This window comes from Oncorhynchus mykiss, chromosome 6 (assembly GCF_057628025.1).
Source record: "Oncorhynchus mykiss isolate SJ-2025 chromosome 6, ASM5762802v1, whole genome shotgun sequence".
Classification (NCBI taxonomy): domain Eukaryota; kingdom Metazoa; phylum Chordata; class Actinopteri; order Salmoniformes; family Salmonidae; genus Oncorhynchus; species Oncorhynchus mykiss.
This window is the reverse complement of record NC_143027.1, coordinates 5,952,582-5,966,271: the sequence shown is the minus strand read 5'-3', so window position 1 is coordinate 5,966,271 and position 13,690 is coordinate 5,952,582. Positions and strand designations below refer to the sequence as shown.

The window sequence follows — 13,690 nt, the reverse complement described above, 5'->3', positions numbered from 1 at the left end:
CTCCAGCTGACTAGGGAAGGTAACTGACCTGATATCTCCAGCTGACTGACTGACCAGGGAAGGTAACTGACTTGATATCTCCAGCTGACTGACTGACCAGGGAAGGTAACTGACCTAATATCTCCAGCTGACTGACTGACCCGGGAAGGTAACTGACCTGATATCGCCAGCTGACTAGGGAAGGTAACTGACCTGATATCTCCAGCTGACTAGGGAAGGTAACTGACCTGATATCTCCAGCTGACTAGGGGAGGTAACTGACCTGATATCTACAGCTGACTGACTGACCAGGGAAGGTAACTGACCTGATATCTACAGCTGACCGGTTGACTGACTACCTGACTGACTGACCAGGGAAGGTAACTGACCTGATATCTCCAACTGACTGACTGACCAGGGAAGGTAACTGACCTGATATCTCCAGCTGACTGACTGACCAGGGAAGGTAACTGACCTGATATCTCCAGCTGACTGACTGACCAGGGAAGGTAACTGACCTGATATCTCCAGCTGACTAGGGAAGGTAACTGACCTGATATCTCCAGCTGACTGACTGACTGACCAGGGAAGGTAACTGACCTGATATCTCCAGCTGACTGACTGACTAGGGAAGGTAACTGACCTGATATCTCCAGCTGACTGACTGACTAGGGAAGGTAACTGACCTGATATCTCCAGCTGACTAGGGAAGGTAACTGACCTGATATCTCCAGATGACTGACTGACTGACCAGGGAAGGTAACTGACCTGATATCTCCAGCTGACTGACTGACTGACCATGGAAGGTAACTGACCTGATATCTCCAACTGACTGACTGACCAGGGAAGGTAACTGACCTGATATCTCCAGCTGACTGACTGACCAGGGAAGGTAACTGACCTGATATCTCCAACTGACTGACTGACCAGGGAAGGTAACTGACCTGATATCTCCAGCTGACTGACTGACCAGGGAAGGTAACTGACCTGACATCTCCAGCTGACTGACTGACCAGGGAAGGTAACTGACCTGATATCTCCAGCTGACTAGGGAAGGTAACTGACCTGATATCTCCAGCTGACTAGGGAAGGTAACTGACCTGATATCTCCAGCTGACTAGGGGAAGTAACTGACCTGATATCTCCAGCTGACTGACTGACCAGGGAAGGTAACTGACCTGATATCTACAGCTGACTGACTGACCAGGGAAGGTAACTGACCTGATATCTCCAGCTGACTGACTGACCAGGGAAGGTAACTGACCTGATATCTCCAGCTGACTAGGGAAGGTAACTGACCTGATATCTCCAGCTGACTGACTGACCAGGGAAGGTAACTGACCTGATATCTCCAGCTGACCAGCGAAGGTAACTGACCTGATATCTCCAGCTGACTGACTGACCAGGGAAGGTAACTGACCTGATATCTCCAGCTGACTGACTGACTGACCAGGGAAGGTAACTGACCTGATATCTCCAGCTGACTGACTGACTGACCAGGGAAGGTAACTGACCTGATATTTCCAGCTGACTGACTGACTGACCAGGGAAGGTAACTGACCTGATATCGCCAGCTGACTGACTGACTGACTAGGGAAGGTAACTGACCTGATATCTCCAGCTGACTGACTGACCAGGAAAGGTAACTGACCTGATATCTCCAGCTGACTGACTGACTGACCAGGGAAGGTAACTGACCTGATATCTCCAGCTGACTAGGGAAGGTAACTGACCTGATATCTCCAGCTGACTAGGGAAGGTAACTGACCTGATATCTCCAGCTGACTAGGGAAGGTAACTGACCTGATATCTCCAGCTGACTAGGGAAGGTAACTGACCTGATATCTCCAGCTGACTAGGGAAGGTAACTGACCTCATATCTCCAGCTGACTAGGGAAGGTTACTGACCTGATATCTCCAGCTGACTAGGGAAGGTAACTGACCTGATATCGCCAGCTGACTAGGGGAGGTAACTGACCTGATATCTCCAGCTGACTGACTGACCAGGGAAGGTAACTGACCTGATATCTACAGCTGACCGGTTGACTGACTACCTGACTGACTGACCAGGGAAGGTAACTGACCTGATATCTCCAACTGACTGACTGACCAGGGAAGGTAACTGACCTGATATCTCCAGCTGACTGACTGACCAGGGAAGGTAACTGACCTGATATCTCCAGCTGACTGACTGACCAGGGAAGGTAACTGACCTGATATCTCCAGCTGACTAGGGAAGGTAACTGACCTGATATCTCCAGCTGACTAGGGAAGGTAACTGACCTGATATCTCCAGCTGACTAGGGGAGGTAACTGACCTGATATCTCCAGCTGACTAGGGAAGGTAACTGACCTGATATCTCCAGCTGACTAGGGAAGGTAACTGACCTGATATCTCCAGCTGACTGACTGACCAGGGAAGGTAACTGACTTGATATCTCCAGCAGACTGACTGACCAGGGAAGGTAACTGAACTGATATCTCCAGCTGACTGCTGACCAGGGAAGGTAACTGACCTGATATCTCCAGCTGACTAGGGAAGGTAACTGAACTGATATCTCCAGCTGACTAGGGAAGGTAACTGACCTGATATCTCCAGCAGACTGCTGACCAGGGAAGGTAACTGACCTGATATCTCCAGCTGACTGACTGACCAGGGAAGGTAACTGACCTGATATCTCCAGCTGACTAGGGAAGGTAACTGACCTGATATATCCAGCTGACCGGGGAAGGTAACTGACCTGATATCTCCAGCTGACCGGGGAAGGTAACTGACCTGATATCTCCAGCTGACCGGGGAAGGTAACTGACCTGATATCTCCACCTGACTAGGGAAGGTAACTGACCTGATATCTCCAGCTGACCGGGAAAGGTAACTGACCTGATATCTCCAGCTGACCGGGGAAGGTAACTGACCTGATATCTCCAGCTGACCGGGGAAGGTAACTGACCTGATATCTCCAGCTGACCGGGGAAGGTAACTGACCTGATATCTCCAGCTGACTAGGGAAGGTAACTGACCTGATATCTCCAGCTGACCGGGGAAGGTAACTGACCTGATATCTCCAGCTGACCGGGGAAGGTAACTGACCTGATATCTCCAGCTGACCGGGGAAGGTAACTGACCTGATCTCTCCAACTAACTGGTTGACTGACTTCCTGATGACTGACCAGGGAAGGTAACTGACCTGATATCTCCAGCTGACTGACTGACTGACCAGGGAAGGTAACTGACCTGATATCTCCAGCTGACTGACTGACTGACCAGGGAAGGTAACTGACCTGATATCTCCAGCTGACTGACTGACCAGGAAAGGTAACTGACCTGATATCTCCAGCTGACTGACTGACTGACCAGGGAAGGTAACTGACCTGATATCTCCAGCTGACTAGGGAAGGTAACTGACCTGATATCTCCAGCTGACTAGGGAAGGTAACTGACCTGATATCTCCAGCTGACTAGGGAAGGTAACTGACCTGATATCTCCAGCTGACTAGGGAAGGTAACTGACCTGATATCTCCAGCTGACTAGGGAAGGTAACTGACCTCATATCTCCAGCTGACTAGGGAAGGTTACTGACCTGATATCTCCAGCTGACTAGGGAAGGTAACTGACCTGATATCTCCAGCTGACTGACTGACTGACCAGGGAAGGTAACTGACCTGATATCTCCAGCTGACTGACAGACCAGGGAAGGTAACTGACCTGATATCTCCAACTGACTGACTGACCAGGGAAGGTAACTGACCTGATATCTCCAGCTGACTGACTGACCAGGGAAGGTAACTGACCTGATATCTCCAACTGACTGACTGACCAGGGAAGGTAACTGACCTGATATCTCCAGCTGACTGACTGACCAGGGAAGGTAACTGACCTGACATCTCCAGCTTACTGACTGACCAGGGAAGGTAACTGACCTGATATCTCCAGCTGACTAGGGAAGGTAACTGACCTGATATCTCCAGCTGACTAGGGAAGGTAACTGACCTGATATCTCCAGCTGACTAGGGGAGGTAACTGACCTGATATCTCCAGCTGACTGACTGACCAGGGAAGGTAACTGACCTGATATCTACAGCTGACCGGTTGACTGACTACCTGACTGACTGACCAGGGAAGGTAACTGACCTGATATCTCCAACTGACTGACTGACCAGGGAAGGTAACTGACCTGATATCTCCAGCTGACTGACTGACCAGGGAAGGTAACTGACCTGATATCTCCAGCTGACTAGGGAAGGTAACTGACCTGATATCTCCAACTGACTAGGGAAGGTAACTGACCTGATATCTCCAGCTGACTAGGGGAGGTAACTGACCTGATATCTCCAGCTGACTAGGGAAGGTAACTGACCTGATATCTCCAGCTGACTAGGGAAGGTAACTGACCTGATATCTCCAGCTGACTGACTGACCAGGGAAGGTAACTGACTTGATATCTCCAGCTGACTGACTGACCAGGGAAGGTAACTGACCTAATATCTCCAGCTGACTGACTGACCAGGGAAGGTAACTGACCTGATATCTCCTGCAGACTGACTGACCAGGGAAGGTAACTGACCTGATATCTCCAGCTGACTGCTGGCCAGGGAAGGTAACTGACCTGATATCTCCAGCTGACTAGGGAAGGTAACTGAACTGATATCTCCAGCTGACTAGGGAAGGTAACTGACCTGATATCTCCAGCAGACTGCTGACCAGGGAAGGTAACTGACCTGATATCTCCAGCTGACTGACTGACCAGGGAAGGTAACTGACCTGATATCTCCAGCTGACTAGGGAAGGTAACTGACCTGATATATCCAGCTGACCGGGGAAGGTAACTGACCTGATATCTCCAGCTGACCGGGGAAGGTAACTGACCTGATATCTCCAGCTGACCGGGGAAGGTAACTGACCTGATATCTCCACCTGACTAGGGAAGGTAACTGACCTGATATCTCCAGCTGACCGGGAAAGGTAACTGACCTGATATCTCCAGCTGACCGGGGAAGGTAACTGACCTGATATCTCCAGCTGACCGGGGAAGGTAACTGACCTGATATCTCCAGCTGACCGGGGAAGGTAACTGACCTGATATCTCCAGCTGACTAGGGAAGGTAACTGACCTGATATCTCCAGCTGACCGGGGAAGGTAACTGACCTGATATCTCCAGCTGACTAGGGAAGGTAACTGACCTGATATCTCCAGCTGACTAGGGAAGGTAACTGACCTGATATCTCCAGCTGACTGACTGACCAGGGAAGGTAACTGACTTGATATCTCCAGCTGACTGACTGACCAGGGAAGGTAACTGACCTAATATCTCCAGCTGACTGACTGACCAGGGATGGTAACTGACCTGATATCTCCTGCAGACTGACTGACCAGGGAAGGTAACTGACCTGATATCTCCAGCTGACTGCTGACCAGGGAAGGTAACTGACCTGATATCTCCAGCTGACTAGGGAAGGTAACTGAACTGATATCTCCAGCTGACTAGTAAAGGTAACTGACCTGATATCTCCAGCAGACTGCTGACCAGGGAAGGTAACTGACCTGATATCTCCAGCTGACTGACTGACCAGGGAAGGTAACTGACCTGATATCTCCAGCTGACTAGGGAAGGTAACTGACCTGATATATCCAGCTGACCGGGGAAGGTAACTGACCTGATATCTCCAGCTGACCGGGGAAGGTAACTGACCTGATATCTCCAGCTGACCGGGGAAGGTAACTGACCTGATATCTCCACCTGACTAGGGAAGGTAACTGACCTGATATCTCCAGCTGACCGGGAAAGGTAACTGACCTGATATCTCCAGCTGACCGGGGAAGGTAACTGACCTGATATCTCCAGCTGACCGGGGAAGGTAACTGACCTGATATCTCCAGCTGACCGGGGAAGGTAACTGACCTGATATCTCCAGCTGACTAGGGAAGGTAACTGACCTGATATCTCCAGCTGACCGGGGAAGGTAACTGACCTGATATCTCCAGCTGACCGGGGAAGGTAACTGACCTGATATCTCCAGCTGACCGGGGAAGGTAACTGACCTGATCTCTCCAACTAACTGGTTGACTGACTTCCTGATGACTGACCAGGGAAGGTAACTGACCTGATATCTCCAGCTGACTAGGGAAGGTAACTGACCTGATATCTCCAGCTGACTAGGGAAGGTAACTGACCTGATATCTCCAGCTGACTGGGGAAGGTAACTGACCTGATCTCTCCAACTAACTGGTTGACTGACTACCTGACTGACTGACCAGGGAAGGTAACTGACCTGATATCTCCAGCTGACTAGGGAAGGTAACTGACCTGATATCTCCAGCTGACTAGGGAAGGTAACTGACCTGATATCTCCAGCTGACTGACTGACCAGGGAAGGTAACTGACCTGATATCTCCAGCTGACTGACTGACCAGGGAAGGTAACTGACCTGATATCTCCAGCTGACTAGGGAAGGTAGCTGACCTGATATCTCCAGCTGACTAGGGAAGGTAACTGACCTGATATCTCCAGCTGACTGGTTGACTGACTCCCTGACTGACTGACCAGGGAAGGTAACTGACCTGATATCTCCAACTAACCAGGGAAGGTAACTGACCTGATATCTCCAGCTGACCAGGGAAGGTAACTGACCTGATATCTCCAACTGACCAGGGAAGGTAACTGACCTGATATCTCCAACTGACCAGGGAAGGTAACTGACCTGATATCTCCAGCTGACTAGGGAAGGTAACTGACCTGATATCTCCAGCTGACTAGGGAAGGTAACTGACCTGATATCTCCAGCTGACTGGGGAAGGTAACTGACCTGATATCTCCAGCTGACTGAATGACTAGGGAAGGTAACTGACCTGATATCTCCAGCTGACTGGCTGACTAGGGAAGGTAACTGACCTGATATCTCCAGCTGACTAGGGAAGGTAACTGACCTGATATCTCCAGCTGACTGACTGACCAGGGAAGGTAACTGACCTGATATCTCCAACTGACCAGGGAAGGTAACTGACCTGATAACTCCAGCTGACTAGGGAAGGTAACTGAACTGATATCTCCAGCTGACTAGGGAAGGTAACTGACCTGATATCTCCAGCAGACTGCTGACCAGGGAAGGTAACTGACCTGATATCTCCAGCTGACCGGGGAATGTAACTGACCTGATATCTCCAGCTGACCGGGGAAGGTAACTGACCTGATCTCTCCAACTAACTGGTTGACTGACTTCCTGACGACTGACCAGGGAAGGTAACTGACCTGATATCTCCAGCTGACTAGGGAAGGTAACTGACCTGATATCTCCAGCTGACTAGGGAAGGTAACTGACCTGATATCTCCAGCTGACTGACTGACCAGGGAAGGTAACTGACCTGATATCTCCAGCTGACTGACTGACCAGGGAAGGTAACTGACCTGATATCTCCAGCTGACTAGGGAAGGTAGCTGACCTGATATCTCCAGCTGACTAGGGAAGGTAACTGACCTGATATCTCCAGCTGACTGGTTGACTGACTCCCTGACTGACTGACCAGGGAAGGTAACTGACCTGATATCTCCAGCTGACCAGGGAAGGTAACTGACCTGATATCTCCAACTGACCAGGGAAGGTAACTGACCTGATATCTCAAACTGACCAGGGAAGGTAACTGACCTGATATCTACAGCTGACTAGGGAAGGTAACTGACCTGATATCTCCAGCTGACTAGGGAAGGTAACTGACCTGATATCTCCAGCTGACTGGGGAAAGTAACTGACCTGATCTCTCCAACTAGCTGGTTGACTGACTACCTGACTGACTGACCAGGGAAGGTAACTGACCTGATATCTCCAGCTGACTACGGAAGGTAACTGACCTGATATCTCCAGCTGACTAGGGAAGGTAACTGACCTGATATCTCCAGCTGACTGACTGACCAGGGAAGGTAACTGACCTGATATCTCCAGCTGACTGACTGACCAGGGAAGGTAACTGACCTGATATCTCCAGCTGACTAGGGAAGGTAGCTGACCTGATATCTCCAGCTGACTAGGGAAGGTAACTGACCTGATATCTCCAGCTGACTGGTTGACTGACTCCCTGACTGACTGACCAGGGAAGGTAACTGACCTGATATCTCCAACTAACCAGGGAAGGTAACTGACCTGATATCTCCAGCTGACCAGGGAAGGTAACTGACCTGATATCTCCAACTGACCAGGGAAGGTAACTGACCTGATATCTCCAACTGACCAGGGAAGGTAACTGACCTGATATCTCCAGCTGACTGACTGACTAGGGAAGGAAACTGACCTGATATCTCCAGCTGACTGACTGACTAGGGAAGGTAACTGACCTGATATCTCCAGCTGACCAGGGAAGATAACTGACCTGATATCTCCAACTGACCAGGGAAGGTAACTGACCTGATATCTCCAACTGACCAGGGAAGGTAACTGACCTGATATCTCCAGCTGACCAGGGAAGGTAAATTACCTGATATCTCCAACTGACCAGGGAAGGTAACTGACCTGATATCTCCAACTGACCAGGGAAGGTAACTGACCTGATATCTCCAGCTGACTGAATGACTAGGGAAGGTAACTGACCTGATATCTCCAGCTGACTGACTGACTAGGGAAGGTAACTGACCTGATATCTCCAGCTGACTAGGGAAGGTAACTGACCTGATATCTCCAGCTGCCTGACTGACCAGGGAAGGTAACTGACCTGATATCTCCAACTGACCAGGGAAGGTAACTGACCTGATATCTCCAGCTGACTGACTGACTAGGGAAGGTAACTGACCTGATATCTCCAGCTGACTGACTGACTAGGGAAGGTAACTGACCTGATATCTCCAGCTGACCAGGGAAGATAACTGACCTGATATCTCCAACTGACCAGGGAAGGTAACTGACCTGATATCTCCAACTGACCAGGGAAGGTAACTGACCTGATATCTCCAGCTGACCAGGGAAGGTAAATTACCTGATATCTCCAACTGACCAGGGAAGGTAACTGACCTGATATCTCCAACTGACCAGGGAAGGTAACTGACCTGATATCTCCAGCTGACTGACTGACTAGGGAAGGTAACTGACCTGATATCTCCAGCTGACTGACTGACTAGGGAAGGTAACTGACCTGATATCTCCAGCTGACTAGGGAAGGTAACTGACCTGATATCTCCAGCTGACTGACTGACCAGGGAAGGTAACTGAACTGATATCTCCAGCTGACCAGGGAAGGTAACTGACCTGATATCTCCAGCTGACTGACTGACCAGGGAAGGTAACTGACCTGATATCTCCAGCTGACTGACTGACCAGGGAAGGTAACTGACCTGATATCTCCAGCTGACTAGGGAAGGTAACTGACCTGATATCTCCAGCTGACTAGGGAAGGTAACTGACCTGATATCTCCAGCTGACTAGGGAAGGTAACTGACCTGATATCTCCAGCTGACTGACTGACCAGGGAAGGTAACTGACCTGATATCTCCAGCTGACTGACTGACCAGGGAAGGTAACTGACCTGATATCTCCAGCTGACTAGGGAAGGTAGCTGACCTGATATCTCCAGCTGACTAGGGAAGGTAACTGACCTGATATCTCCAGCTGACTGGTTGACTGACTCCCTGACTGACTGACCAGGGAAGGTAACTGACCTGATATCTCCAGCTGACCAGGGAAGGTAACTGACCTGATATCTCCAACTGACCAGGGAAGGTAACTGACCTGATATCTCAAACTGACCAGGGAAGGTAACTGACCTGATATCTACAGCTGACTAGGGAAGGTAACTGACCTGATATCTCCAGCTGACTAGGGAAGGTAACTGACCTGATATCTCCAGCTGACTGGGGAAAGTAACTGACCTGATCTCTCCAACTAGCTGGTTGACTGACTACCTGACTGACTGACCAGGGAAGGTAACTGACCTGATATCTCCAGCTGACTACGGAAGGTAACTGACCTGATATCTCCAGCTGACTAGGGAAGGTAACTGACCTGATATCTCCAGCTGACTGACTGACCAGGGAAGGTAACTGACCTGATATCTCCAGCTGACTGACTGACCAGGGAAGGTAACTGACCTGATATCTCCAGCTGACTAGGGAAGGTAGCTGACCTGATATCTCCAGCTGACTAGGGAAGGTAACTGACCTGATATCTCCAGCTGACTGGTTGACTGACTCCCTGACTGACTGACCAGGGAAGGTAACTGACCTGATATCTCCAACTAACCAGGGAAGGTAACTGACCTGATATCTCCAGCTGACCAGGGAAGGTAACTGACCTGATATCTCCAACTGACCAGGGAAGGTAACTGACCTGATATCTCCAACTGACCAGGGAAGGTAACTGACCTGATATCTCCAGCTGACTGACTGACTAGGGAAGGAAACTGACCTGATATCTCCAGCTGACTGACTGACTAGGGAAGGTAACTGACCTGATATCTCCAGCTGACCAGGGAAGATAACTGACCTGATATCTCCAACTGACCAGGGAAGGTAACTGACCTGATATCTCCAACTGACCAGGGAAGGTAACTGACCTGATATCTCCAGCTGACCAGGGAAGGTAAATTACCTGATATCTCCAACTGACCAGGGAAGGTAACTGACCTGATATCTCCAACTGACCAGGGAAGGTAACTGACCTGATATCTCCAGCTGACTGAATGACTAGGGAAGGTAACTGACCTGATATCTCCAGCTGACTGACTGACTAGGGAAGGTAACTGACCTGATATCTCCAGCTGACTAGGGAAGGTAACTGACCTGATATCTCCAGCTGCCTGACTGACCAGGGAAGGTAACTGACCTGATATCTCCAACTGACCAGGGAAGGTAACTGACCTGATATCTCCAGCTGACTGACTGACTAGGGAAGGTAACTGACCTGATATCTCCAGCTGACTGACTGACTAGGGAAGGTAACTGACCTGATATCTCCAGCTGACCAGGGAAGATAACTGACCTGATATCTCCAACTGACCAGGGAAGGTAACTGACCTGATATCTCCAACTGACCAGGGAAGGTAACTGACCTGATATCTCCAGCTGACCAGGGAAGGTAAATTACCTGATATCTCCAACTGACCAGGGAAGGTAACTGACCTGATATCTCCAACTGACCAGGGAAGGTAACTGACCTGATATCTCCAGCTGACTGACTGACTAGGGAAGGTAACTGACCTGATATCTCCAGCTGACTGACTGACTAGGGAAGGTAACTGACCTGATATCTCCAGCTGACTAGGGAAGGTAACTGACCTGATATCTCCAGCTGACTGACTGACCAGGGAAGGTAACTGAACTGATATCTCCAGCTGACCAGGGAAGGTAACTGACCTGATATCTCCAGCTGACTGACTGACCAGGGAAGGTAACTGACCTGATATCTCCAGCTGACTGACTGACCAGGGAAGGTAACTGACCTGATATCTCCAGCTGACTAGGGAAGGTAACTGACCTGATATCTCCAGCTGACTAGGGAAGGTAACTGACCTGATATCTCCAGCTGACTAGGGAAGGTAACTGACCTGATATCTCCAGCTGACTGACTGACCAGGGAAGGTAACTGACCTGATATCTCCAGCTGACTAGGGAAGGTAACTGACCTGATATCTCCAGCTGACTAGGGAAGGTAACTGACCTGATATCTCCAGCTGACTAGGGAAGGTAACTGACCTGATATCTCCAGCTGACTAGGGAAGGTAACTGACCTGTTATCTACAGCTGACCAGGAAAGGTAACTGACCTGATATCTCCAGCTGACTGACTGACCAGGGAAGGTAACTGACCTGATATCTCCAACTGACCAGGGAAGGTAACTGACCTGATATCTCCAACTGACCAGGGAAGGTAACTGACCTGATATCTCCAGCTGACTGACTGACTAGGGAAGGTAACTGACCTGATATCTCCAGCTGACCAGGGAAGATAACTGACCTGATATCTCCAACTGACCAGGGAAGGTAACTGACCTGATATCTCCAACTGACCAGGGAAGGTAACTGACCTGATATCTCCAGCTGACCAGGGAAGGTAATCTACCTGATATCTCCAACTGACCAGGGAAGGTAACTGACCTGATATCTCCAACTGACCAGGGAAGGTAACTGACCTGATATCTCCAGCTGACTGACTGACTAGGGAAGGTAACTGACCTGATATCTCCAGCTGACTGACTGACTAGGGAAGGTAACTGACCTGATATCTCCAGCTGACTGACTGACCAGGGAAGGTAACTGACCTGATATCTCCAGCTGACCAGGGAAGGTATCTGACCTGATATCTCCAGCTGACTGACTGACCAGGGAAGGTAACTGACCTGATATCTCCAGCTGACCAGGGAAGGTAACTGACCTGATATCTCCAACTGACCAGGGAAGGTAACTGACCTGATATCTCCAGCTGACTGACTGACCAGGGAAGGTAACTGACCTGATATCTCCAGCTGACTGACTGACTGGGGAAGGTAACTGACCTGATATCTCCAACTGACTGACTGACCAGGGAAGGTAACTGACCTCGGCCCAGTGTGACTTTTTCCCGTTGGCTACCTCCTCGGCTGACATGATGGTGTATAGTCGACGAGGATCCGGGGGATCATAGTTTTCCTTTGGCATACCTGTTAATCTGAGGAACACGGACACCACCAGATCAGGTTAAAAGGCCTGGTAACACTAACACACCAGGTTAAAAGGCCTGGTAACACTAACAAACCAGGTGAAAAGGCCTGGTAACACTAACAAACCAGGTTAAAAGGCCTGGTAACACTAACAAACTAGGTTAAATGCCTAGTAGACAAACACCAAAGATTGAATTACACATGGTCTCTTGAGGTACCTGCTTTCTCTAGGGGATTTCATTCTAGGGGGGGATACTTGAAATTTCAGTTTGAGTGTGCAGAGCTGATTGTCAGTGAAACAGTTATGGGGAAAAGTTATTGAAAGCTATAGGAAAGTACCAGTCAGTAGCACTGTTGTAACCTTGACTGTGCCAGGTAGCCTAGTGGTTAGAGGAGGGAGGCAGGTTGCCTAGTGGTTAGAGGAGGGAGGCAGGTAGCCTAGTGGTTAGAAGAGGGAGGCAGGTAGCCTAGTGGTTAGAGGAGGGAGGCAGGTAGCCTAGTGGTTAGAGGAGGGAGGCAGGTAGCCTAGTGGTTAGAGGAGGGAGGCAGGTTGCCTAGTGGTTAGAGGAGGGAGGCAGGTTGCCTAGTGGTTAGAGGAGGGAGGCAGGTTGCCTAGTGGTTAGAGGAGGGAGGCAGGTTGCCTAGTGGTTAGAGCGTTGGACTAGTAACCGGAAGGTTGCAAGATCAAATCCCCGAGCTGACAAGGTACAAATCTGTCGTTCTGCCCCCTGAACAGGCAGTTAACCCACTGTTCCTAGGCCGCCATTGAAAATAAGAATTTGTTCTTAACTGACTTGCCTAGTTAAATAAAAGGTAAAATAAATAAAACATTTAAAAATAAACACGCAATGCTAAAGGCACTTTATTTCCATCAAGGTAGATTATAGAACGACGAAAGAAGGTATGTGCTCTGCTCATACTGAGATAAAATTAGGTTCAGTTATGAGACTGACTCATTTGGACGCCTGAATGTCATTCAAAGTTGATTTTATGGACCTGATTCAATGCAGTGGGAGTTCTGGGAACAAATAACCCAACAAATAACAAAGTAGAGTTTTACCATATGAATAAAAATGTGTCTCTAAATACTGTAATAA

The 13,690-nt window shown here is 49.5% G+C and overlaps 1 pseudogene; it reads right to left on the bottom strand.

Annotated features, from left to right (window-relative positions):
* The window catches only part of LOC110525066 (CCR4-NOT transcription complex subunit 6-like), a 37,569-nt pseudogene extending 24,975 nt beyond the window's left edge, over positions 1 to 12,594 (bottom strand).
* Positions 12,595 to 13,690: the final 1,096 nt, after the last annotated feature.